Here is a 25946-nt window from a genome sequence, read left to right as displayed (position 1 = left end):
AACTGGATATAAAGTCTAGGATGTGGTTTTCTTTGTTCAGGACTGCAGAGATGTCATTACATTAACTTCTGGCCTCCACTGTTTCTGATAAAAGTTGTCTGTCATTCTGGTAATGTGTGTATATGTGTTTCCCACTCTGACTGCTCTTAGGATTTTTTCTTTGTCTTGTTTTTTTAGCAGTTTGACCATGATGTGCCTAGGTATGTTCTTCCTTGTGTTTATACTGCTTGGAATTCATGGAGTTTCCAGGATCTGTGGGTTGCTGTTTGTCATCAACTTTGGCAAAATTTCAGCTAATATTCCTTCAAATATTTTTTCTGCCCTAGTCTCCCCTTTCCTCCTCCTCCCCACTCCCTTCTTCTTCTGGAACTCCAATTATACATATGTTAGATTTCTTGATATTACCTCACAAGTCACTGAACTTCTATTTACTTTCTTTTCAATCTTCTTTTCTGTACTTCCATTATCTTTCTCTGAAGAGTGGTTTTTGTTCCACCAGGCAGTTAAGTTACTGAAGGATAACCTTGAACTTGTGAAGGCTTTATTTTATGCTTTGTTGGGACAGGTCTATTTTGGTATTGCCCTTAATCCTAGGGTAATGCCCTTTGGGGATATAACCTTTAATTCTAAACTGCAGCCCTTCTAGGGTTTCAATGAAAAGCTTCCGGTCTTTACCATACCCTCCAAGCTGGCAGGTCTCTAACTAGGTATGAAATCTGTCTCCCCTGTGTTGAGCAGCTGCTGAAATCTCAGATCAGCAATGTCAGCCTTCCAGCGGTTATTTCCTCCTTGGGTCCTGAAAGTCTCACTCATCCAAGTACAATTCAGAGGTCAACCAAATATGTGAGGGATGTTTATGCACAGGCTCTGTTGTTCCCCTCTTCCAGGATTTTCCCTTTCAATTTCCAGTTGTTTTGTCAAGCCCAAGCTCTTCAGGCAAAGAGTATAGCTTTCTATTTGAGTTCCATCCACTTTGCCTTGTGCATACTGAGGGATAATAATGCCCTCAGAAGAAAAGCCACATAACTGTGGCTCTCACCCACGTTTTGTATCTTCTCCTTATTTTTTAGAGTCAAATCCTCTCTCGTTTCCATCTACTCTGGTTGCTCTTCACTGACTTTAAACAATTGTTTTCACATATTCTGTTTAGAGTTTATCATTATTTCTTCTGCAGAAGATTTAGTCTGATACAAGGTATTTCCCCATTACCAGGAATGGAACTTCTCCCACCTCAAAATTTAAGGATGAAAAGTTCCAAACTCATATAAGAGAAATCATCTTCAATCCAGACATACATAAAAATGGTATGGAGAAAAAGTGTTTGAGGCTCTAAAACAATACATTATTCAGTCACCTAACCACTTAATTCCTTTATAATGCTTGTTTCATTCTTACCTCACTCAGTTAATATGAAGTTCCTGACAATGGCTCAAGTTTTCTACTGCCCCATTACCTCTCTATCTCCTACCACACTCCCCTTACTGGGGTTCTCCAAGCGCTCTTTCTGCCTCAGAGTCTTTGCCCTTGCAGATCCTTCTTCCTGAAACTCTTGTTCCAGATAACAGCATGGTTTCTTCCCTCACCTCCTTTCAGTTTTTGCTCAAAGGTCAATTTCTCAGTCTTCTCAGCCTTCTCTTTCTTACTTAAACACACATTCCCTACTCCCCTCTGTGCTTTAGTTTTGCCTTCACTGGCCCGACCCACCCCCTCCCTGGTGAATGTAAGTACCATTGCCAGGCACACCTTGTCTCATTCAGTTTCATGCCCAGTGTCTAGGTCATGGCTTTGTATACAGTAGGTGTTTACTAGATATGTTTTCATGAATAAGTACTAGATTTCATTATTCACGTAAAGAGTATAAGCTTCTTCAAAGGCAGAGAACTTCTTTTATGCCATTGTATCACTAGTACATCCTATTGAGGCTATAAACACAGTAAGGACTGTCTACTGAATTAATTTAAATATGATCAGACAATGGAATATTACTCAGCCATAAAAAGAAATGAAATTGAGTTATTTGTAGTGAGGCGGATGGACCTAGAGTCCGTCATACAGAGTGAAGTAAGTCAGAAAGAGAAAAACAAATGCCGTATGCTAACACATATATATGGAATCTAAAAAAAAAAAAAAAAGAAAAAAGTGGTTCTGAAGAACCTAGGGGCAGGACAGGAATAAACACGCAGATGTAGAGAATGGACTTGAGGACATGGGGAGGGGGAAGGGTGAGGTGGGACAAAATAAGAGAGTAGCATGGACATATATACACTACCAAATGTAAAATAGACAGCTAGTGGGTAGTAGCCACATAGCACAGGGAGGTCAGCTTGGTGCTTTGTGACCACCTAGAGGGGTGGGATAGGGAGGGTGGGAGGGAGACGCAAGAGGGAGGATATATGGAGATATATGTACATGTATAGCTCATTCACTTTGGTATACAGCAGCAACTAACACAACACTATACAGCAATTATACTTCAATAAAGATGTTTAAATAAATAAATAAATATGATCAGGTATAAGACAGCACTTAAACACCTAGTGACATCCAGATATGTTTTATGATGCCTTCATTAGTGCCATTTATTATAGATGTTTTGCTAAGATATACTGCATTCCTGATTTATACTCTTACCTTCTACTGCTATGGTCATTTATCCTTCCAACCAACATGTATGTCTAATATAGCGAAAGAAATTAGTGAATGTGAGTATCTAAAGCACTGACAGTGTAAAAGAGTAATGACAGCTAATCTGGGGAATGGAAAAACAAGTTGGAATCAAAAAAATAGACAACACTAAAGATGAAAATGAAGGGAGTAAGCAGAAATAGAGAACTTTCTAAGGGTCTTGAATTCTAAGGAGGAGGGAGATGTTTTACTTTAGACATTAACTAAGGAACTTGTATTAAAAAAATGCAAGGAAAATCATTAAAATAAAAGAAATAGGATGTGTGTATTTCAAACCATGGGAGGAAGAGAAAGAGAAATGAAGGAAACCAGATGAATCCAATAGAAGGGAGGGGGAGAGAAAGTAGGATAAAATAAGATGGCAAAAATACACCCAAATATGTCAGTAATCACAATAAATCATTACAGCGGTCTGGAGGAAACTCTAGATAAACTGGTTAAGGAAGGTTTCTCTGAGGAAATGACATTTTATAATAACAGCACTCACTTCTACATAGCTTAACTACATGCCAAGCACTATTCTAAGTGCTTTACCTATAGTAATTCACTTCATCCTCACAACAACCTCATGAAATAGGTATTATTACTCCATTCTACAGTTGAAGATATTGGGATACAGAGAAGTAACTTGCTCAAGGTCATGGAGTCAGCAGGTGGCAGAGCCAGGATTTGAATCCAGAGCCCACGTTCTTAACCAGCTCGTCGTGCTCCTTGAAGATACCAGCTCACACCAGGATGATGAGAAGGAGCTAGAGGTGTGGGAGAGGGTGAGGGAGGGTGAGATAGTCCAGGCAGAGGGAAAAGCAAGTGCAAAGGCTCTGAAGTGGCTCTTCCAGAGAAAAAAAAGAGGCCGCTGTGGCTGAATGGTAGTGAACGATGGGGCGGTGTGGTATGACACTGAATTTGGGAGTACAGGCGCTATCAAGTAGTTTCTTTGGATGCTTTTACTTTATGTCAGAGACTAGGCTAAATGACTCATACTGACCTTACATTATACAATTTCTTAAGACAACGGTCCTGGGATAGGCATTGTTCCCTCCCCATTTTGTAGATGTGGAAAGTGGGGCTTAACAGACCAAGCACATTTGACTGAGATACACAGCTCTTGGGTAGAAGAACCAGGATTCAAACCAGGTGGATCTGACTCCAAAACGCAGGCTCGTAGCCACAGCCACACATAACATCAAGTTGAGCTAAATATAATCATTCGTCCAGGACAGCCTCCACCTTCCTAGAAAAGCATCTGGCTATAAGCACGCAGGTTTCTGAGAGACTCCGCTCAGGAAGGCAACTTGGAGAGAAATGCTATGGGCTGTAGGACCAGATCAGGACTACCTTGTCTCTGGGCTTGGCTTTGACCAGCAAAGCCAAGGTTTCTTGTTTATTTCTTATCTTTGCATAGCTTTTTGTTTCTGAAATAAAATATGTGTAATACACTCAAATGTCCATATGTTAGCTCTCATCTGTTGCTGCTGAGGAAGGTTCCTTTCAGGGCCTCAGGTGAGCCCTGGGATCTGTGTTAACCCGTATGGTCCATCCCTATGTCAGGAAACTAAGTGCAGTCTAATGACCTGTGTCCTGGTTTAAAAAAAAAAAGAAAGGGAAATTAAAGAGCCAAATGCAACAAATGGAGAAAGAGGTGGTTCCCAGATAATTAATTATAACCCATGCCCCAGGGCTGCAGAGGACAGGAAAGAGAGCAATGGAATCAGCTTGTTTTGGAAAAGCTTATTCTTGGAAGAGCTAAGCCTGGGGGTAAGGAACAGGAGAGAAGATATTCTTCTATGCATCTTGCCTTTCCAGGGACTTTTGTCTTGACTTCTTCTCTCTTTCCCTTTCTCTGCTTAGACAAAGATCAGCAGAAACACTGATAAATAGTCAACTAGGCATGCCTGGTGACAGGTGACATCGGAGCCCTTAGACATGCTTGACAAGGAGCAAGCTACAGTGGCCTCTTCAGGGAGGAGACAGGCCCTGATATGTCCCAACTTTCAGGTCACAGGGTCCAAGTCTTGGTCTGGAATGCCAGATCCAGCCTCCCTGCTATATTTTTAACATGAGCAGACATTCACACCAGGTGAATAATACCTGTACCTTAACCTCATTTCAGAAAGCTAGTGACCCACAAGAACACAAAGCAGGCCCGATCTTAGACAGTACTGGGGACAGAATTATTCTGATGCCCTACCATGTCTGGACATATCTAAATTATGAACATGCCTATCTGGCAACCAAAGATGATAACTCCTCCAAGACTGCAAGGGCAGGGACAACAGTGAATATTTTTTCTGAGACCACTATTCACTCTGACCGCAGACTAGCACTACAAAGCATGATCCACAACCCTGTATCCGTATTTTGGATAAAACCGGTAGGAGGAGAGACCATGAGAACAATGGAAAGAGCACTGAACAAAACCAGAAGTCCCAAGTTTCAGGTCCGCCACTGACTAGCAGTGAGGCTGTGAAGGAGCTGATCTCTCCGAGTCTCAACTTTCTCCTATCAAATAGGCCAAAGATTAATAAGCACTGAAGACATACTGAAATGCTCTATACATGTTAATTCCTCCTGTCAAAAATGTTATTAATAGAAGACAGTACATAGAGAGTGCTTAATAAGAACCAGGCACTTACTTTGCTTTGTTACTCTTCTCTGTAAGGCAGGTATTACTATCTCAATTTTACAGATGAGGAAATAGATTCAGAGAGGCGAAGAAACTTGCCGAATGTCACAGAGCTTATAAGTGGAGGCTCTGGGCCTGGAACCTAAGTTGTCTGGCTCCAGGATGCATATTTCTTATTTCTGAACACTGGTTCTGCAGCTTCTACCACTGTTTAATCTTCAATAAGCTACCATATTTTGTTAATTCTAAAATCCTTCTTTTTTTTCCTGGAACATTTTAACATAAAAATCAGAATTTTTACAGTCAAGCTGCAGCCAGGACATGGCTGTCAACAAGAGTGTACTTGGTTGTCATTTCTGGTGGTGTGACTGGACCAGTGCAATCCTGAACAAATAATTCAAGGTCCATTTCAGGGAGAAATATGAACCTCAGTAGTTGTGAGAAGACTTTTTGTTAAGATCTTCTGATAAGATCAAGAAAGTGCCAGCCCTGAAAATTGCAGAATATGTGTCAGTGACTTGGGAGAAAAAATGATAAAACGTTTTTAAGAAATGTTATACTGTCAGTGCCCTTGATAACATACAGGACAATTATCAGGTAGCAAAATATGGATAATGAGTCAAAAAGTGATTCAAAGCTAGAACTGAATATCAGGAAGTGTTAGGCATCCTTTACGAATATATTTCACTTTTATTTTCCTTTTTGTGTATGCAAGAGAGTGACACACTATAAATCCATGTCCAAGTAAGTCTAAGAATGCTCTTTCAAAAAGGCATTTTTTCATAAAATAAAATACATAAAATAATAGCGTATGTTTAAATATATACCATCTTAGACTCAAGGAACACTGAGTGATAACATTTCTAAGGCCTCATTTGAAAATTGGGCTGATAAAATGCAAATAAAATGCAAATAAGACATGGCATTCAAAGGTCCTCTACAACCTGACCTAAACCTACCTTTTCTATTCTTGTCTCCCACCACTCTTCCAAATGGGCTACAGAGCAGATTATTATACACAGTATGTGGTTCCTTGAAGATTGCCTACCCCTTTTCGCTTCTGTGCCTTTAAACTGTTTCTTCCACTGAAAATGTCTCATCCCCCACCCATCCAAGAACCCTCATTTACTAAACAGTGACTTTGAATCGTTCCTTTATCTCTTAATTCTTCAGTTTTCTTATCCTTGAAATGGGAATCTAACTTTAGGTTTGATTTGAGGGTTTAATGAGCTAATGCATGTAAACTGCTTAATACAGTGTCCAATTATTTGTGGTCAGGCAGTACCATCTGTGTCTGGAGGATGAGTTTCAAAACAGTGAATTGGTCAAAGGCACACAGCACACTTAACAGCAAAGCCAGAATAAGAACCAAGACTTCCTCACGCCCAGGTGCAGGGTTCTCTTCAGGTTTAAGAAATGGCTCCCCTTCCCTCCCCCCACCCCCAATATTGATAGATTGGTGAGCAAGGTTCTTCTATTTTCCTAGAAACCTGTCGTTCCTCCTCCTCCTCCTTTCCCTGTATCAGATGTCCTAAACACGATACAAGGTAAAATAAATGAAAAGGATTCCATGTTTGAACACATTGGACCATGCATAAACAAGTCAAATGTGTTTATCTTATTTCAGAGCCTTCAATGTGGTTACATACACAGTCTCCAAAAAAAGAGAAATATAGTATGGAATGTTTCCCAAATTATTTGATCATAAAACCAAAGGTTGCTGTATCACACATGTGAGGTCAGGCTATTAAAACATACACACACACCTTCACAGTTCCCAGGGTCCTCAGAGAATGAAAACTCTAATTCCCTAACATAACACACAAGAGTCATTATAACTTGGCCCCATCTACCTTGTAAATCCCACCACGCCTCCCTCCTATCAGCTCCATTCCAATCATTCCAGCATGTGGGGGGGGGGGCAGTTTCACACGGTCTTCTCTCTGGCTGAAATACCTTTCTTCCCCCCTTCCAGTCCAACTTTCACAGGTCCTTTAAGACCTAGTGCATATAACACCTCACTGAAGCCTTCTCCGCTCATTTTCACTCAATTAATTGTACCCTACTCTGTTCTCTCACAGCACTTTGTTTATGTCTGTATTGCAGCACTTTTCTCAGTGGATCTCAATTAGTGATTGACGGATTGATCAATTTCCTTCTAATCCAGGCTCCTGAAGGCCAAGAACCATATCGTTTACATCCCCAGTGAGAGGCATCCTGCAGGCACTCAGTAAAAGCCTACATTGCCTTAGCTCTCTTCTGCTGGGGCCTCCATATTCCAAAACAAAGCTTTCCTGGATCCACAAAAGGGAAAACTGGAGTTATGCTTTTTTTTCCCTAGCACAATTAACAACAGGGAGACGTAGTTTTAGGCCTAATGGACCTTCCAAGAACAACAATTATGTTAGTCTCTGTGTATTGCACAGCCCCTACACAAAGCTAAGTCACCCTGCATAGAAATCAACCCAATCATCCCTTTTTGCAGTCAGTTTGCAGACTTAGCCGTAATAAAGCTTATTTTTCTAACAGCTCAAAGCATCAGAAAATACTATTCCTCCAATTTTAATAAAGTCCCTATAGAGCTGGGAGCAGATTTGTTTTATTTGTGTCTACTAATAACAAGGAATTCCAATAGGATCCATGATTATGACATCAAAACCAGTGGTTATAAGTCATGATTCTTCTACTCACAGTGAAAGTTTTGTGCTTTGCAGATTCTCTAGACTAATGTTTTTCAAAAAATACACTTAATATGGGGCTTCCCTGGTGGCGCAGTGGTTGAGAATCCGCCTGCCGATGCAGGGGACACGGGTTCGTGCCCCGGTCTGGGAAGATGCCACATGCCGCTGAGCGGCTGGGCCCGTGAGCCATGGCCACTGAGCCTGCGCGTCCGGAGCCTGTGCTCCGCAACGGGAGAGGCCACAACAGTGAGAGGCCCGCGTACTACAGAAAAAAAAAAAAAAAAAAAACACTTAATATAACTTTGATCTGACTTCAGAAATAGGCTTCCAGAAAAATCAGTAGGTCATGTAGGGAATTCTATCATTTCCATGGAAAATAGGAAGAAGATACAGAAATCATTGATTGAAACACAGAAGCACAAGAAAGCTCATAGCTAGAAGAAAAGAAATCTACTTCCTCTTCTTTTCCTCACACCAAAAGGGCCCCGAGGCTTCGACTACTCCGTTTCTGACATGGATCCCACACAATCCCCTGGTCATCTTCTCTAGATGTACTAGCATTGGTCAAGATTTTTAGATACACACTTTCTGAAATATGCATTCCTAAAGTCTGGGGTACAATATTCTCTCTTCACTGATAGCAAACTAAATTGACCATCACATTCCCAAGCTCTCACAAAGTTCATATTACCAAGATATTTCCCACCGGGTCAGAATTAAGTCCATAGTAACAGTGGTCTCTCAGTGAGTTTAGAAAGCAACGCTGTCATCACGGCCAGAAAAGGACATGCTGAATCGCTTACTTGTTACACAACAAAACTCCAAAAAATTTCAGTTGAAATCTGCCATCACTCTCATATCCTGCCATTGTCACATTGTGTAATGTTACCAAAGACATACCCACAAGGAAGTAGCAGAGGGAATTAAAGTGGAATGATGAACTTTACTCCCAATATGCCAACTACCCCTTGTACAAAGGAGGCTCAGAGAGATTAGATAACTTGTCCAAGGTCATATTCTTATTAAACAGTAGAGCCAGGATCCAAACTCAGATTTGTCCCACAAAAACATGTGCTTATTCTATATAGAGAGGCCAGATTACTTGGGGTCAAAAATCTGTTTCCTTTCTTTTCTAATGGAGAAAACTTAGCAAATTTCCAAAATTCCCTATTCCTCTGTTCCTAACCCCAAAATAGAGAAAATAAAGGTGCCTATCTCTTAGGGCTGCTGTGAAGATTAAATGAGATAACATACAAGAAGTGCTCAGAACAGTATCCCATATACATATGAACAGAGAAATTTACTTGTGAATAGGAATATCCATGTATATTTTTTCTATATATACCTATATATGTGTATGTATGTATACCTGTGTGTGTATATGGCTCACAATACAATTCTTAGAAAATAAGTTCTCTAATCTTCACTCAAATGCTCTCTACCAACCTTCTGACCTCACAGCTATGGACATGCTTAGAGAACATAGCTTCATAATAAGTAACACAATAATCCTACTCCCACAACTAGTCCTGCTTACTGTTGCTTTGTTAAAAAAAAAAATGTGAACTCTTACCTTGCCTTAAACCATATTTCTCTGGGTGGAAACAGAAGAGTGAGAAACTCCACATAACAGACAATTGAACTAGGGATCTTGGTCAGAAAAGAATTTTCCTCTTAATATCAGGTTGAAAAGTCTAAGGATGTTAATATAACTCAAGTCAATATTTAATGGGCATATATCAAGCATATGCTCTACAGGTGGTACAAATAGGAGCCCAACTTTCTTTGCTCTCTAGGGCCTCGTCATCTAGGAGAGAGGTATATATATATACAGGACTTGCTCCTTGGCACAATGTGTTAAGTGCTAGGAAAGAGTTTCAGTCAACATGCTCTGACGTGAACAGGCACGATCACATTTTACTGTGGGGGAAACATTTGAGATTGACGTGAAGAACAAGGCCACGTTCTTCTCCATCTTTTCTTTTAGAGACTTTGATAGAAGGGAAGTAGCTCTTCTACTGTTCTGATTCTGTGACTTTAGCAAAAATTAAGAAGCAACAGAACTTGGTGAATTCCAGAGAATACAATCAGAACTGGATATATACTCTTCTTTGCATCCTCTGTAATACTTCCTGTTCTATTTTAAAAGTAATTTAAAAATCGGTTCATAACTACAAAAATAGTACGAATATATTCTTTTTATAAAAAAGTTGAGACAAATCATTTGGCAGCTCCTTAAAAAGTTAAACACAGAGTTACCATATGACCTAACAATTCCACTGGGTCCTTTAGAAAGAATGGGATGGGAAACTGGTTTCCATACAAGTCACCCAAGCATTCATTTTAACAATCACATTAAACTTGTTAAACAAAATGTGATATATTCACCCAATGGATATTATTCAGACAAAAAGGAATGAAGTACGTAAATGCTACAGCATGGATGAACCTGGAGATCATTATGTTCAGTGAAAGAAGGTAGACATAAAAGGTCACGTAGTATGTGATTCCATTTATATGAAAGATCCACAACAGGCAAATCCATAGAGGCAGAAAGCAAGGGTGGTTGCCATGAGCTTTGGGGAGAAGGGGATGGAGAAGGGAATGGAGAATGGCTACTTGATGGGTACAGAGTTTCCTTTTGGGGTGGGACTGTTCTGGAATTAGGCAGTGGTGATGTACAACTGTGTGAATTATACTCAACACACTGAATTGTACACTGTAAAATGGCAAATTTTATGGTATGTGAATTATATCCTAATAAAGTAAAAAAGAAAAGAATTGAGACATTATAAAGTCGAAGCCCCTTTGACCATCCCTCCCACCCAAATCCCCATGGGTTCCCGATATTATCAGCTTCATATGACTCCTTGTTATAACGCTTATCCCTCACTGTGCCTAGCAGATGTCCTTGTACCCAGGAGACATTTTAGGCATTTGTTGCACAATAACCTCCTACAAGGAAAAAATAATACTGCTTTGTTCTCTTCAAGATAATATAGACCCCTTTGTATCCACCATCACACAAATGCATCAGTTTAGGATCAGGCAGCTTTAGACAGACAGTTTGTGTTAACACCAGGCACACCAAGTGCAGTAACAAAAGAGCACAGCACTTACTGGCTCAAAGCTCACCAACCATAAGTCCACTTAATAGAAAACCCCAATAAGGACACTCAGGAAAATAAGGAGGCACTTTGCCTCTGTCCCCTTGGTTTACAAAGGGTTTGGAGTAGAAACCAGGCTTGGCAACACTATCACTTTGGAGCCCATAACAGCAAGCTGTAAATAAGTGATTTCTCACCTGGTCAAGTCCAACTTAAACAGAAGTCTTAGACAGTCTCATAAAAAGACTTGCCCCCAGAACACTACAATATTGTATCTCTAGTCTTTTTTTGGCAGAGGTTTTTAATCAGGGGGTGCACAAAGTCACATGGATTAACTTTTTAACACAAATCCCTGGGCCCCATCCCTCAGAGGTTCTGATTCACTTAGACCAGAGCAGGCTGGCATCTATATTTTCTAAAGCACCCCAGGTCTTTTGGAAACAGTGTTAGGAGACTTCAGGAAGAATGAGATGGGAAACTGGTTTCCATGGAAATCATCTAAGCATTCATTTAACAATCATGCTGAACTTGTAGTAGCTGACAATCTGAAGACGGGTAGCATATCCCCATTTTACTGAAGAGAAAATCGACGCTCAAGGATTCACTTTTTAAAGTCAGCAACAAGGACCAGGCAGCACTGAAGAGTCCTGACAATGCACTCACACCTTCCTCAAACAGACTCTCCAGGCTCCCATTATGGTACTGGTGTTGTGAAAATGTGGTCTGGTGGAAGGCGGCTGGTCCATAACTAGTTAAGGTCATTTTAATTGTGCCTCAATGTAATGGAGAGTAACTGTTACAATATTTTTGAAATGTTTCCTAATCTGTGTTCCCTTGTTGACAGAGAAGTTTCTAGTCATGTGCTCCATCTATAAAGTACCTCCTTATTTGCAGCTAAGTTTGAGTTGGAAAGGAGGATGTGATATAGGAGAAGCCCCAGCCATAGAAGGGGAAGTAAAAGAGAAGCCCACTCGCTCTGGCCTTATGGGGAAGGAAGGGAGTATAACTGGTAAACAAAGACACAGTCCTCATTCACACGCCCCCTCCCCACATACACATTCCTTCTTGTCACCAAAACCAGTTCAACTTAGGGAGCAATGGAACTGCAGAAATCCTGAGACTCCCATTTCCCATACAGAACATGGGGGTGGCCTTCAGGCTAATGAAGTTCAATCTTCAGCTCTGTGTCAATATATGTATGGGAGCAAGGGCTTGGATGTAGCAGCAGGAGACAGCCAGAAGAATGAGCTTGGGGCAGCAGTGCTCTCTCCCTAAAGCCTGCCTGGCACTCTGCGCATCTAGAAGTTGCTAAGAGGCTGGTGGACCAGCAGAGGTCTATGGTTGGAGCAAAGAGGTCTCAGTGCACAGGGACTTTGAGACAAATGTCTAGCACCACAACCTCCATAGTGCGTTCCTGCACATCACTCCCAAAGGACAGACAGGACTAGTTACAACTCAACAGACAACTCTAGGATACATTCCAAACTAGACAATGAAGCAGAGGACACCACACAGACATCAGTATGGATGGCCACACAGACATCCTCTTCTCTCTAACTCACACAGACATAGTAAGCATTCTCATGAAGCAGTCAGTAACAGGTATTAAGCATCAACTATTTGCCAGACACCGTTCTGGGTTGGTGAGGACTTGGAGATAAGTGATGCAAACAAAATCCCTGCCCTGATGGAATAAGATTTGGGGGTTTAGATAGGGAAGTGGGCAGAACTCTGAAGAATGAAGTGTTTACTCAAAGGGCTCTGATTAGGAAGTTGAACTTTGAAAAGATTCAAAGGAGATTGTTTATGCTGAAAAATTAAAATCTTATAAATTATGACAATTTTAAAAAACGGCCACAAATTCTTTGACATTCCATCTGCCAAGTAGTTGGGCATCTATGTTCCCTTTCCTTGAATCTGAGTGGGCCTGAGATTCCTCTGACCACTAGATGTGGCAAAAGTAACACTGCGTGACTTCTAAGATGAGGTCACTAAAAAGGCCATGTAGTTGCCACCTTGGCCACTAAGACCCTCACTCTTGGAGCCCCGAGCCACCCTGCAAGAAGTCTGATTACTTAGAGGCTGCCATGTTGGGAGGAAGCTCAGGCTGCATGTAGAGGCCCACTTCCAGACACTCTTGGTCAACAGCCCCAGCTGAATGAAGCCTTTGAGTCATCCTAACCCTGTTGACAGTTATGTGAGTGAAGACACTTTCAGATGATTCCAGTTCCCAGCAGTGAGGAATGCTGTGCCATTCAAATCTTCCCAGCTGAGGTCCCAGACATCTGGGAGAAGAAACAAGTCCCTGCCATGCCCTGTCTGAATTTTTGACTCATACTATCTGTGGGCAAAATAAAGTGGTTGTTTTATGCCACTATGTTTTGGGCATGCTTTATCATGTCCAAAGATTTATCACGAAGGAAAAGAAACTGGAACAACAGATGTGAACTGACAGAAAAGAAGATCATTTATATAAAAAGATATGAAACTATATTTTCTTTGATTGCCTAAGCCTGGTTTGAGAGAAACTGTTATCATGGGGAACTAAAGAAATTATAACACTCTTCTGATTGCTAAGAATATCTATTTTATCTACAGTTGCTATAATAGAAAATGTGTTAGTTATTTGGAATCTTAGCAGTCCAAAAAGAATCTGGGTAAGACACCACTCTCTTGTGTAGATTTTCAGAATGGGGCTAACATTCCCATGATGCCATTCAAAGTTGTCCATGAGCCCATTTCTGTCTATTTTCCTTGGTGCATGGTGTATAATAAGTATTCAGTAACTTTGCAGAACGATTGATAAGGTCCGAGGAGACAGGGGGAGATGTTACAGACAAAGCAAAGGGATCATGGTGAGTAAAGGTAATGAAGATGGGGTCTTGAGGAGAACAGAGGGGGCCACTTGAATCTCATTCTTAATCCTTCCCCATCCATATACTTTCGCTCGACATTCATGTGCCTGTATCGTTAGACCTTTGATAAGCTGTTCTCATTACTTGAAATGTTCGTCTCCCATCTGCTTGATGAACTCCTACTCATTCTTCAAAGCCCAGCTCCACTGTCATTCTCACCGTAGCTTTCTCTGATACTACCCCACTGTAAGTGAAATTCCTCTATTCCACTCCCCTGTAACATTATCCACAACCTCTAGCACAGCAGAACACTCTCCATTATATTTAGTAAGTTTAGATGTCCATTTTCTTCGATAAACTGTGAGCTACCAGAGAAAAAGGATGATTCTTACTCATCACCTTACTTCCTGCTTGAGTGCCTTTGTGCCAAACACTAGAGGTCAAAAAAAGAAAAATCGCTGCCTTTGAGGAGCCCGTGTAATTAAAGGGAGAGATCTAAAAACACAGTCAAACAGCATCGTCCTAAGAGCTGTATGGAGGTATGGTGGAATGATGTGGGAAGACACATGTCCTCCAGGAGGAAACCAGGAAGTGGCGCAAAGTAGATAACATCTGAGGTAGGCCTTGAAACCAAATTAAGATGAGAAGCCTGCACGGGGGAAAATCAATGGAATCGGAGCTAAAAGGTCTCAGAAGGCAACTGATAAATAAGTGGAACGTCTGGTTAGATATGGTCATTTTTTTCCCTCCCTACTGCTGGAGATGCCCTGCTCAAGTTATTCCAAGCTCCCTTTTTTTTCATACCTAAAACTACTCAATCTTCCTATTTATATCAAAAGGCACCCATCATCTGAACAAGCAACTTGTTAAAAAAAAATACGAGTCTTTAAGATATGAAAATGTATTCAAACCAGTAGCAATCAAATAAATCCAAATTAAAATCAGGGACTACTTTTTCACCGGTCAAATTATCAAGTATTTTCAAAAATTATACTATCTATTATTAAAGAAGAATCAGGTATCAAAGAAGAATCAGGGAAAGCAAAATTCTAGCCTTTCTGAGAGGCAATTTGGTACGATGTAACAAAAACCATGCAAATAACTGCACTCTTTGAATTAGAAATTCCATTTATAGCAATTTGTCCTAAGGATAAAAGTCTTTGCTATAAAGATCATCACAGCATCATCTAAAATAGTGGAAAAGAGTAAACTACCTAAATGTCTAACAAGAGAAGAGTCAAATAAACTTGGCACTTCAATAACTGTAACAGTTACCGTTCATAGAGTGCTTACAATGTGCCTGGCATTATCATATTTAATACCACAGCAATTTATAAAGTAGTGGCTCTTCCAGTTGCACCAGATTGGCAAATAGAACCCATAGCTAAAAACAGAGAGGAGGTGAGCTCCCCACAAAGTAGACAGCAGTCAGTAACTGAGGCTCGGCTAATTCAAGGATGTATTAAGAAGCTGTAGTATGAATCCTTTTAACACAGCCCCCATTTGTGGCCCTGCACTGCCCCTCCCCCTCCACAGCCCACAAAAGAAGAGTAGAGATGGGGAGGGGGGAACCTTGGATCCTTTGACCTAGTGGGTCGTGCTGTATTTTGGGGTGGTATTCTCCCTACCCTCGCAGTGGGGTCCTCTAAGTCAATCAGTTACTGAGTTCAGGGGTGCCACAAAAAAAGAATTGGGACAAGAATTTTTAAAAATCGTAATGTTCGGTGAAAATCTGCTCAGGCAGCTTAATTTCACATGTGCCCTGGGCCATTCTGGACAGGGGAAGGAGAAATGGAGTGAAAAGGGGCAGCAGCGCTGCTCCCCCACTGTTTGGCCTGGACATGAGTCCCCTTGGTCAAGAACTCCCATGGAAATCGATGGCCTTAAGCCCTCTTGCCAGGTCCCCACCCAAGAGGGCTGTCCATTGGGCAAGTGGGCCCCAGCTGTCGGGTAACAAGAAGGGGAGGGGTTGGCCTAAAAGAGATTGAAAGAACATAATACCAGTTTCCTCTCCAGGTCTGGAGAGCACACGGTGAGAAAGCCTATCCTCTAAGGAACTCAACAATCATGGGGAGTGCACACAGGCAGTGCTGGTCAGGCAACCAGTAAATGTCATCAAGGAGGACCCAAGAGCAGCCAGGTAAGAGACACTTATCCCTCTCCCTCTCCCTCGTGCCCGTCCCTACACACCAACCTCTCAGACCTAGAAGGGAGCAGGGAAGAAATACCCCAGACAGACTGTCCTCCCACCCCCAAACTCGCTGAGGTGAGGAACAGGGAAGAGGAGCGGAAAGGTAAAACAAATCTACCTTTTCCCACTTCACGCCCCCAGAGCCACACGTCTGGTCAGCAATAGGAGTAGGAAAAGCTTTCAATTAGATAATACTGAAATTTTACAATGGTGCACTTTCAATAACCCAGAGTGACCAGAGGTCTGTGGACTCTGCCCTAGGTACCATCAAGGGATCTGTCCCCTACAGGAAAGGACGATTTTTTTTTTTTTTTCAGTACGTGGGCCTCTCACCGCTGTGGCCTCTCCCGTTGCGGAGCACAGGCTCCGGACGCGCAGGCTCAGTGGCCATGGCTCACAGGCCCAGCTGCTCCGCGGCATGTGGGATCTTCCTGGATCGGGGCACGAACCTGTGTCCCCTGCATCGGCAGGCGGACTCTCAACCACTGCGTCACCAGGGAAGCCCCCAGAAAGGAAGAATTTGACAAAGCACAGTTGGGAATTCTGACTAGAGGAAAAAAAAGCATTCATGTTTGCACTCCTCTGAGTTAAAATTATTCAATTAATTGATTAAAGTTACCATTATCTACACTTCACAGATTAGAAAATGAAAGCTCTGAAAGATTAAGAAACTTGCTCAAACCCACAGAGCACAGGGAGGGCTTAGTTTGGATTCCAACCCAGAGCCCACGCATTTTACAGTCACACCAGGATTTTTCAAATGGGGCCCAAAGACATGCCATCCCCAGGGATCTGCAAATCCACTTCAAAATATTTTTCAATATTGAATTTTTATCTCAAGGGTGATCTTAAAATATGTAAATATAGTCTCAACCATGTGAATGATCATCTTACAAGTGAAAGATGCTTCTTGATTATCAGCATTTGCATTTATTATCTTATTGATGTTAAGTATTAAGTTCTTAAAATTTCATAGGCTAATGACTAATGAGAAAGAAGGACAGAGGTGACTGCATATAAATAATGTGGTCATACCAATTAAAAGCCAAATGGCTTGCTATACAAACCAAAGTTTCACTCTAGGTCAAACAAAGAAAAGCATGGCACACAGAACAGAAGCTTCCATAAAAATAAGGGCCGGGACTTCCCTGGTGGTGCAGTGGTTAGGAATCTGCCTGACAACGCAGGGGATATATGTTCAATCCCTGGTCTGGGAAGATCCCACATGCCACGGAATAACTAAGCCCGTGTGCCACAACTACTCAGCCTGCACTCTAGAGCCCACGAGCCACAACTACTGAAGCCCGTGCACCCAGAGTCCGTGCTCCCAGAGTCCGTGCTCTGCAACAAGAGAAGCCACCGCAATGAGAAGCCTGCTCACCGCAATGAAGAGTAGGCCCTGCTTACTGCAACTAGAGAAAGTCCACAAGGACCCAATGCAGCCAAAAAAAAAAAAAAAAAAAAAAAAGAATAAGGGCCATATCTACATTTTAAGCATCAATTTAGTTTCAGCAAAATATCCAGTGTTGTTAACGTGAATTATATTGGCTCTGAAGTTAATCTGAAAATTTGTTTTGGTTTTATAATTGTAGAAGGGCTATAAGTATACATTTATACCTCACAGTTTTTGTTTATAGACATTTGGGAAACATAATAATAAAGATAATTTAATTCAACATCAAGAACATGTAAAAATGTTTAAAGTGTCCTTATATTACACATACTTGAGAAGCTCTGTGTTATGTCACGTTATGCTTAAGCAACCATTAAAAGCCACATCTTAGAAGACTGTGACACAGGGAAATATTTTCAATACTATATAACTTAAAGCATACAAAAGGTGGTACAGTCTCACTCTGATTTTATAAAGTATACAAAGCACACTGTAGACACAGAAAAGAAGAGACTAGGAAATACACTAAAATGTTAACAATGTACATGCTGTAGTAGGAGTATTACAAGTGCTTTTTATTAATGTTGCTATTTTCTTTTTGATAATATTCTGTATTTATAATAACTTTTTTATAAGAGTGAAATTTAAATATTACCAAAAAATTCAATTTTAATAGCTTATCCCATCAAAGTTTCCAAAACCTGCTGCTAAAAGAAAAAAAAGAAATCACACTTTCACTCCAATTCCGGCTCAAGCTCTTTCTTCTCCAAAGAAATGTAACCAATCCTAAAGAAATATTTGTTCAGACTTAAAAGCATATAAAGTCCTAGTCAACCAATAACTAGGTTTTAGGAACCAGGGCTACAAGGATGAACAAAGGACATGGTGCAGTCCAGAAGCTACCATGCTGGGAGAAGCACAGCATAAATCAAGTTAGTCAATGGTACTAAGGCATAATGACAGGAGCGTGGAGAAGGGGTTTCATAACTCATTTTGATGGGGAAGACAGGGCAGGAAAGGCTGCCACAAGGTGACATGTGTACTAAGTGCTAAGAATGCAGGAGAAAATGGGTACAGAGAGGTAAAATGGCAGATTCCCCAGCAAGTAAAATCTAAACATAGGTCTTGTGACACTGAGATCACTGACCACACTAGACCAATCTCTCCTGGGCTCCTACAGCACCCGTCTTTGCCATTTATATTGTCTGCCACTATAATTCAAGCTGCTTCCCCAACAAGATTGTAAACTCAGAGGGGAATACCATGTACACTGTAGACTCACCATTCATCAATGATGGTATCTTTAGACTTCTAATGGGAATTAAACTCAACATATTGTAGCCTCTGTTGGTATGCAAAAAATTATACGCCTATCTAGACTACACCCATTTTTGCCTCTAGAAAATTATATCAAGAGATCAAAACAACAGATTCATTCCTATAGTCCTCACAAGAATGTTAACCTCTCTACTTATAAACCTTAGCCCTTTTCTTTGCTCTTGCAAGCCAGCAAACCTCCAACTGGTATGTTTTTCCAAGGCAGGCTAAGGAAAGATATGATTGCCTCTCCAAGAAAATCTTCCAAGTGTACTGTGGTGATAGTTAATGATACCTAAATCCTGTGGCTTATCAGCTGGGGGGAAACTCTCAGAAGATGTTCCTCCTTTAAAACAGAAATGTGAATAATTAGAAGTAACATAAATGTCTAACCAGGGGAAATGTGAACAGAAGGTATGGTATTTTCACAGACTTTTTTTTTTTCTTTCTTGTCTTTTTTTTGCATTTTTTTCTTTCTTTTCACACACATGTTTATAAGACTTATGTACATGTCTAGAATTTGCTTTAAGATATTTCAGCAAAGAAATAGTAAAAGGGATAGATGAAGCCACTGTGATGAAATCTTGATAATATTTGAAACTGAGTGTGTGTGACCAACCCAAAAGCAATGAGCACCCCTTAAAGCCCATGTGGTTTCTAGATACCATTTTTTTTTTTTTATTTCTCGGTATGCGGGCCTCTCACTGTTGTGGCCTCTCCCGTTGCGGAGCACAGGCTCCGGACGCACAGGCTCAGCAGCCATGGCTCACGGGCTTAGTTGCTCCGCGGCATGTGGGATCTTCCCGGACCAGGAAGACACGAACCCGTGTCTCCTGCATCGGCAGGCGGATTCTCAACCACTGCGCCACCAGGGAAGCCCTAGATACCATTTTTAATAAAAGAAAAGAACTCTTCGAGGAAATGGTTAACTCAAAGTATGGATCAGAAACGTACAAGATAGGCCTGGAACATCTTGTCATATCAGATAACAAACTGTCGTATCAGATAACAAACCTACTAGTAAGGTTATGTCAAAAGGACTCAGAAGCCAACTTGAATAGCCTCCCACTGGCTAAAGAGCACAATCTGAGCATCTACAAGGACAACAACCAGAATAGGTTCGAACACATCAAATGTGTATAAATGTGTGAGCTCATAATGCTACCCCAAAATACCTTAACTGATCACTTTGAAAGCTACTAAGGAATCCCCTCACTATTTTGACAACTGGTAGATAAATAAAAAGAAACAAGCATAAAGCTGGGGGAGGGGTAGCTGTATATTCCATTATCATTCAAGGCTGCTGCGATTCCATCCTGTCTTCTCTCTTGGACTAAAGTATTAGCAGGGCCAAGTACTAACAAATGAGGCATTTCTTCTTTTTAACATGTGGAAAAATACAAATAACATAAAACCTACCATCTTAACCAGTTTAAAGTGTAGAGTTCAGTGGCATTAAATATTCACATTGTTGTGCTACCATCACCAACATCCATCTCAAGAACTTTTTCATCTTGCAAAACCGAAACTCTGTACCCATTAAACAACAGCTCCCTATTCTTCCCTCCTTCCAGTTCCTGGCAAGTCTGTATGAATTTGATTCCTCTAGGTACTTCATTGAAGTGGAATCACACAATATTTTTCTTTCTGTGATTGGCTTACTTTACTTAGCATAATGTCACGGAGGTTCATCCATTTTGTAGTAAGTCCATGTATGAAAATTTCCTTCTTTTTTAAGGATGAACAATATTCCATTGCATGTACATCCATATTTTATTTATCCATTCATCTGTTGATAGACATAAGGGTTGCTTCCAAATAAGAAACTCTGACCCATTGCTAGTGACAAGACACTCAGGAGACTGGCCCTGGAACAGAGCAGTCTCTTTGATGTTGTGAACACAATCAAAGAATCAATCCAGTGATTAGGACCACAGAGCAGAAAGCTGCTAAAAGAAATTTCTATATGGCTATCTGTCCCAGGAATTGGGACCAGAAAGAGCACTTGTTTAAATATTCAAATAATAAGTTGATATAAAGCCCTGGCTGCTTAGGATGGTCTAGAAACAAATCTTCAATTCACTCTAGTTTCTGAAGACCTCCTCCTCGCCTGTTCTTTTTTTCCCCCCAGCTTTATTGAGAAATAATTGACATATAACATTGTGTAAGTTTAAGGTGTACAACATGTCGATTTGCTACATTCATACACATTCATATCATTATCACTGTAGTTTTAGCTAATACCCCCATTCACATCACATAATTCTCTTCTGTGGTGAGACCATTTAAGATCTACTCTTTTAGCAATTTTCAAGTGTACAATACAGTAACTAAAATTACAATGCTGCGCATTAGATCTCTAGAAGTTATTCATCTTCTAATTGGAGGTCTGTACCCTTTGATTAACATCTCTTCAATTTTCCCACCCCCTCGCCTCTGGTAGCCACTATTCTACTATTTCTTTAAGTTTGGCTTCGTTTAGATTCCCCACGTAAGTGATATCATGCAATATTTGTCTTTCTCTGACTTATTTCACTCAGCATAATGCCCACGGGGTCCATTCAGGTTGCTGCAAATGGCAGAATTTCCTTCTCTCTCATGGCTGAATATTATTGCATTAGTGTGTATGTATGTATGTATATGTGTGTGTATATATATATATATATTTTTTTTTTCACATCTTCTTTATCCATTCATCCATTTACAGACACTTGGGTTATTTCCATATCTTGGCTAGTGTGAATAATGCTGCAACGAACACTGTGGTGTAGATATTTCTTCAATACCCTATTTTCACTTCCTTTGGATATATACTCAGAAGTGAAATTGTTGGATCATGTGACAGTTCTATTTTTAGTTTTTTGAGGACGCTCCATACTGTTTTCCATAGTGGCTGCAACAATTTGCATTCCCACCAACAGTGCAACAAGGGTTCCCTTTTCTCTACATCCTTGCCAACACTTGTTATCTCTTGTTTTTTTGAGGACAGCCATTCTAACAGGTGTGCAGTGCTAACTCATTATGGTTTTGATTTGCATTTCCCTAACGACTGCTGATGCTGAGCACCTTTTCATGCACTGTTGACCATTTTAACTTGTCGGCTCTTCTTACCAGCCTGTATGTTCTCTCTTGTCTACCTCTCCAGTCTCATAGCCCACTACTTCCATCATCCTGCTGATGGTCCAGCAACACCAAACTGTTTTTAGTGTCCTGCACACACTCTTCAGGCCCTTGCCACCTGGCCTCCACTGTCAGTGGTCTCTCTGGCTGGGAAGCTTTCTTCTCTTGGCTTACTTCTAGTTAGGGCCACCTCTCAAGGAACCCTTTATTTTTCTTCTTTGTAGTCCCAGAATTTGAGTACTTGGCACATATGGCTGCTTGATAAATTACTGAACTAAATTATATTTGTTACATTCATATTCTCTGTTGAGAAGACAAGTTTAAAGAAAAATTGAAGGATAATGGGATTACAGGTAATTTTCATTTATACTTTAATATTGTTCAAATTTTCTAATGATGTGCTGACTTTTCAAATTTACCTTTCAGAAAAATTTAAGAATAATCTGATCAAGAATAAAGAAGAGGAATCAGTCTACCAGACTTGAAGACTCATCAAAAAGCTAGAGTTATCAAGAGTATGTGGTATTGTAGAGGGATAGACACATGGGATGATGGTTCAGTACAGAGAACCCAGAAATAGGCCCACACAAATTGCCCAACTGCTTTATGACAAAGGTGCAAAAGCAATTCAATGAAGGCAGCACAGCCTGGTCAACAAACGGTGTTGGAGCAATCAGGCATCCATTGCCAAGAACTACTACTACTACTAATGAATAAAATAAAATCTCAATCTAAGTTTCACATCTTATACAAAAATTAACTTAAAACAGATCATGGACTTAAATGAAAAATATAAAACCATAAAATATTTGGGAGGAAAAACAGGGAGAAAATCTCTGCAACTGGGCTAGGCGAAGAGTTCTTACATTTGACCAAAATAATACAACCCATAAAATGTAAAACTGGTAAAATGGACTTTATCCAAATCAAAACCTTTTGCTCTGGAAAGACCTTGTTAAGTGGATGAAAAGACAAGCTTCAGACTGGGAGAAAATATTTGCAAACTACATATTTGATGAGGACTGGTATCTTGAGCATACAGAGAACCCTCAAAACTAAACAGTAAAAAAAGCAAACAATCCAAATAGAAAATGGACTAAAGACTTGAAGAGAGACATTTGACCAAAGAGAATATACCGATGGCAAATATCATATGAAAAGATATTCAACATCATTGGCCATAGGGAAATGTAAATTAAAACCAATGGGTAAACAGTTAAACAAATGAACTGTAGTACATCCATACTGTGGAACATTGCTCAGCAGTAATAAAGAATGAACAAGTGATACATACAAGAATTTGGATGCATCTCCAGAGAAATATGCTGGATGAAAAAAGCCAATCCCCAAAAGTTATGTATTGTATGAATCGATTCACATAACACTCTTGAAATAATAATATATTAAAATGGAGAAGAGATTAGTGATTATCACGGGTTAAGGATGTGGTGGGTGTGGGATGGTAGAGGATGTGACCATAAAAGGGCAACATAAGGGATCATGTGCTGATGGAGATGTCCTATATCTTGACTGTATCACTGTCAATATATTGATTATCTCATTGTACTATAATTTTGCAAGAAATTACCATTAGGAGAAACTGGGTAAAGGGTATATGGGTTATCTCTTCACTATTTTTACAACTACACAGCTTCTACAATTACCCGAAAATAAAGTTAAATTTTAAAAAAACCTCAGGCTTTGGGACAAAGCTAGGTGATGTTGGGCAAGTCGCCTCCTTTTTCAAAGGGCTGAAATGATTAAATTAAGAGATGAATGGTCTAAGCATAGTGCTTGGCACTGGTAAATGCTGAACAGATGGCTATTAAAATGATAATCAGTTAGAAATAGTACTTCTACTCTGAGAAGTCAGAAAAAAGATAAGGAACCATGCGGATACAGGTAAATTTGGAAATTTGGTCACAGTATGTGCCGACAGCTACTCCCTAATAGCTTCAATCTTCTTTGTGAAGAAGAAGGCAATGTCATCCGCTAAGACTGAAGGGATGGATAAACCTTTACTCCCAGAATCTAATCCAGTGCCTGGGAAACATAGAGTTAATAAATGAGCTTATTTAACAAATAAAGTTTTCTTAATTCCATTGTTCTTTAGAATCAACACACAACTTTCTCCAAATTAGCCACTAGGGGGCAGTGCTGCTGCCAATCTCTTCCCCTAAATTTTTTAACTTAGTGAAAATAACAGAAAATTACAGGGCAGGGTGTGTCATAAAGTATTTTTTTCCTCAAGAAGATCTGATTTCAGCTTTATATACATGTATACATGTGTGTGTTCACACCTGTGCACATGCGTGCATACACACATATACACATGCACACTGCAGTGTGATGGGAGGGCTGTTCCTTCTGTCAGCCTCCCACTGCAATCATACAGTGATGCCCCAGAGGCAACACTCACCATTTTCCAGAGGTCATTTTTTTTGTAATTCCTCCAGGGCACACAGCAAATACTGAAGAGACTTTTTACACTTTCTTATAATTAATAAATTAGAAAAGACATTGATGAAGAAATCCCCAAAGCTAATCCCGGTAACATTTGTCATAGCTTCTTTCCTTATTTATTTTTACTCCTACACCTACCTCCTCCCCAAATTGTTGATAAAAAGAAGAAGGTTTTAAAAAAATTTTTAATAGTTGTAATAGATTTCATAAACTTCTTTTCCCCTTGTTTCAGATTCTTGATATTCTTATAATGAACGTTTATCAATCTATAATACCACATGGCTATTATATATACCAGAATAAGCAGCAATTTTGGGGGGGGGGTGTTTAGCAATGGGGCTAGGAAATTTCCTAGTTTTGTTCTAGTGAACTTGGGCCTCTAACGAACAGAGGGTTCTCAAAACCCTCAAAGAAAAGAAGATGTATGGGAAGACTGTTCCACAAGAGTTTAGGGTTACATAAACCAGCGCAGTTTCAACTAAGGGAAGTGAACCTCCACAGTAGGGGAGACTTCCATTCATACCAATGGAACACATCACACCCTAATCTAAGAAAAGCTGTTACTAGTTTGGTCTTATGGGCTGGAGCTGCGAGGGAGATGGGAAAAGGCTGAGGTCATCTTATGACTATAGGCTGTCAAGTACTTCAAATGAGAGAAAAAGGTGGTTGACCCCAAAGCCTCTGAACCCGGTTATTTTGAGCTAAAGTTGCTTGGGAACAAAAATACCCAAGAAATGGATCATAAAGAGAGTCTGGGTGATAGAGTTGAAGTAGTCATCTGTCAATGTAGATACAGTGTCAACTTATTTGCAAACTGTTTCAAAACAAAGTTTCAAGGTTGTTTAGGGTAGTGTTCTAACTTGACAATTAAGAGTCACATTTTTTCTGGATACTTTATTCCAGTGGGTGGTATGGAATGGTACTACACTTTTTTTTTTTTCGGTACACGGGCCTCTCACTGTTGTGGCCTCTCCTGTTGCGGAGCGCAGGCTCCGGACGCGCAGGCTCAGCGGCCATGGCTCACGGGCTTAGCCGCTCCGCGACATGTGGGATCTTCCTGGACCGGGGCACGAACCTGTGTCCCCTGCATCGGCAGATGGATTCTCAACCACTGCGCCACCAGGGAAGCCCTGGTATTACACTTTTATTGATAGTCTTCAGAAGCTCTCTGAGGCCAAAGATTTTTATTTTTGCTTTATAGTTGTAAAAACATTAATAGCATTAGTAACTAACAGTTTTGTATTAACCTAATATAAAAATTCACCTTTCCTAATGAACTGATATGGCCCTCAAGAGGAGAAAATCTTCTTTCTTAACAATTATAGTTCTTTGGCTACATGGACGTCTCTGAAAATGAGCTTTAAAACTGAGATGAACACTTCATTGTATCATCCCTACTATATTTAAAATCTATGTCCACTTTAAAAAGTCATGTGCTAAATCCTGAGTCCCCCCCCCCCCCCCAGCAAATGATCTAAATAAGAGCCTGACTTCATTTACATACACACTCA

General features: G+C 40.4%; 1 protein-coding gene across 1 annotated transcript in view; it reads right to left on the bottom strand.

Annotated features, from left to right (window-relative positions):
* GAB2 (GRB2 associated binding protein 2) overlaps positions 1-25946 on the bottom strand; it is a 185537-nt gene that overhangs the window by 158079 nt on the left and 1512 nt on the right. The gene's annotated exons all lie outside the window — the stretch shown is intronic.

Source organism: Kogia breviceps, chromosome 7, assembly GCF_026419965.1.
Source record: "Kogia breviceps isolate mKogBre1 chromosome 7, mKogBre1 haplotype 1, whole genome shotgun sequence".
In the NCBI taxonomy this organism is placed as follows: domain Eukaryota; kingdom Metazoa; phylum Chordata; class Mammalia; order Artiodactyla; family Physeteridae; genus Kogia; species Kogia breviceps.
The sequence above is the reverse complement of the archived record's forward strand: the minus strand, read 5'-3'. Positions and strand labels throughout refer to the sequence as shown.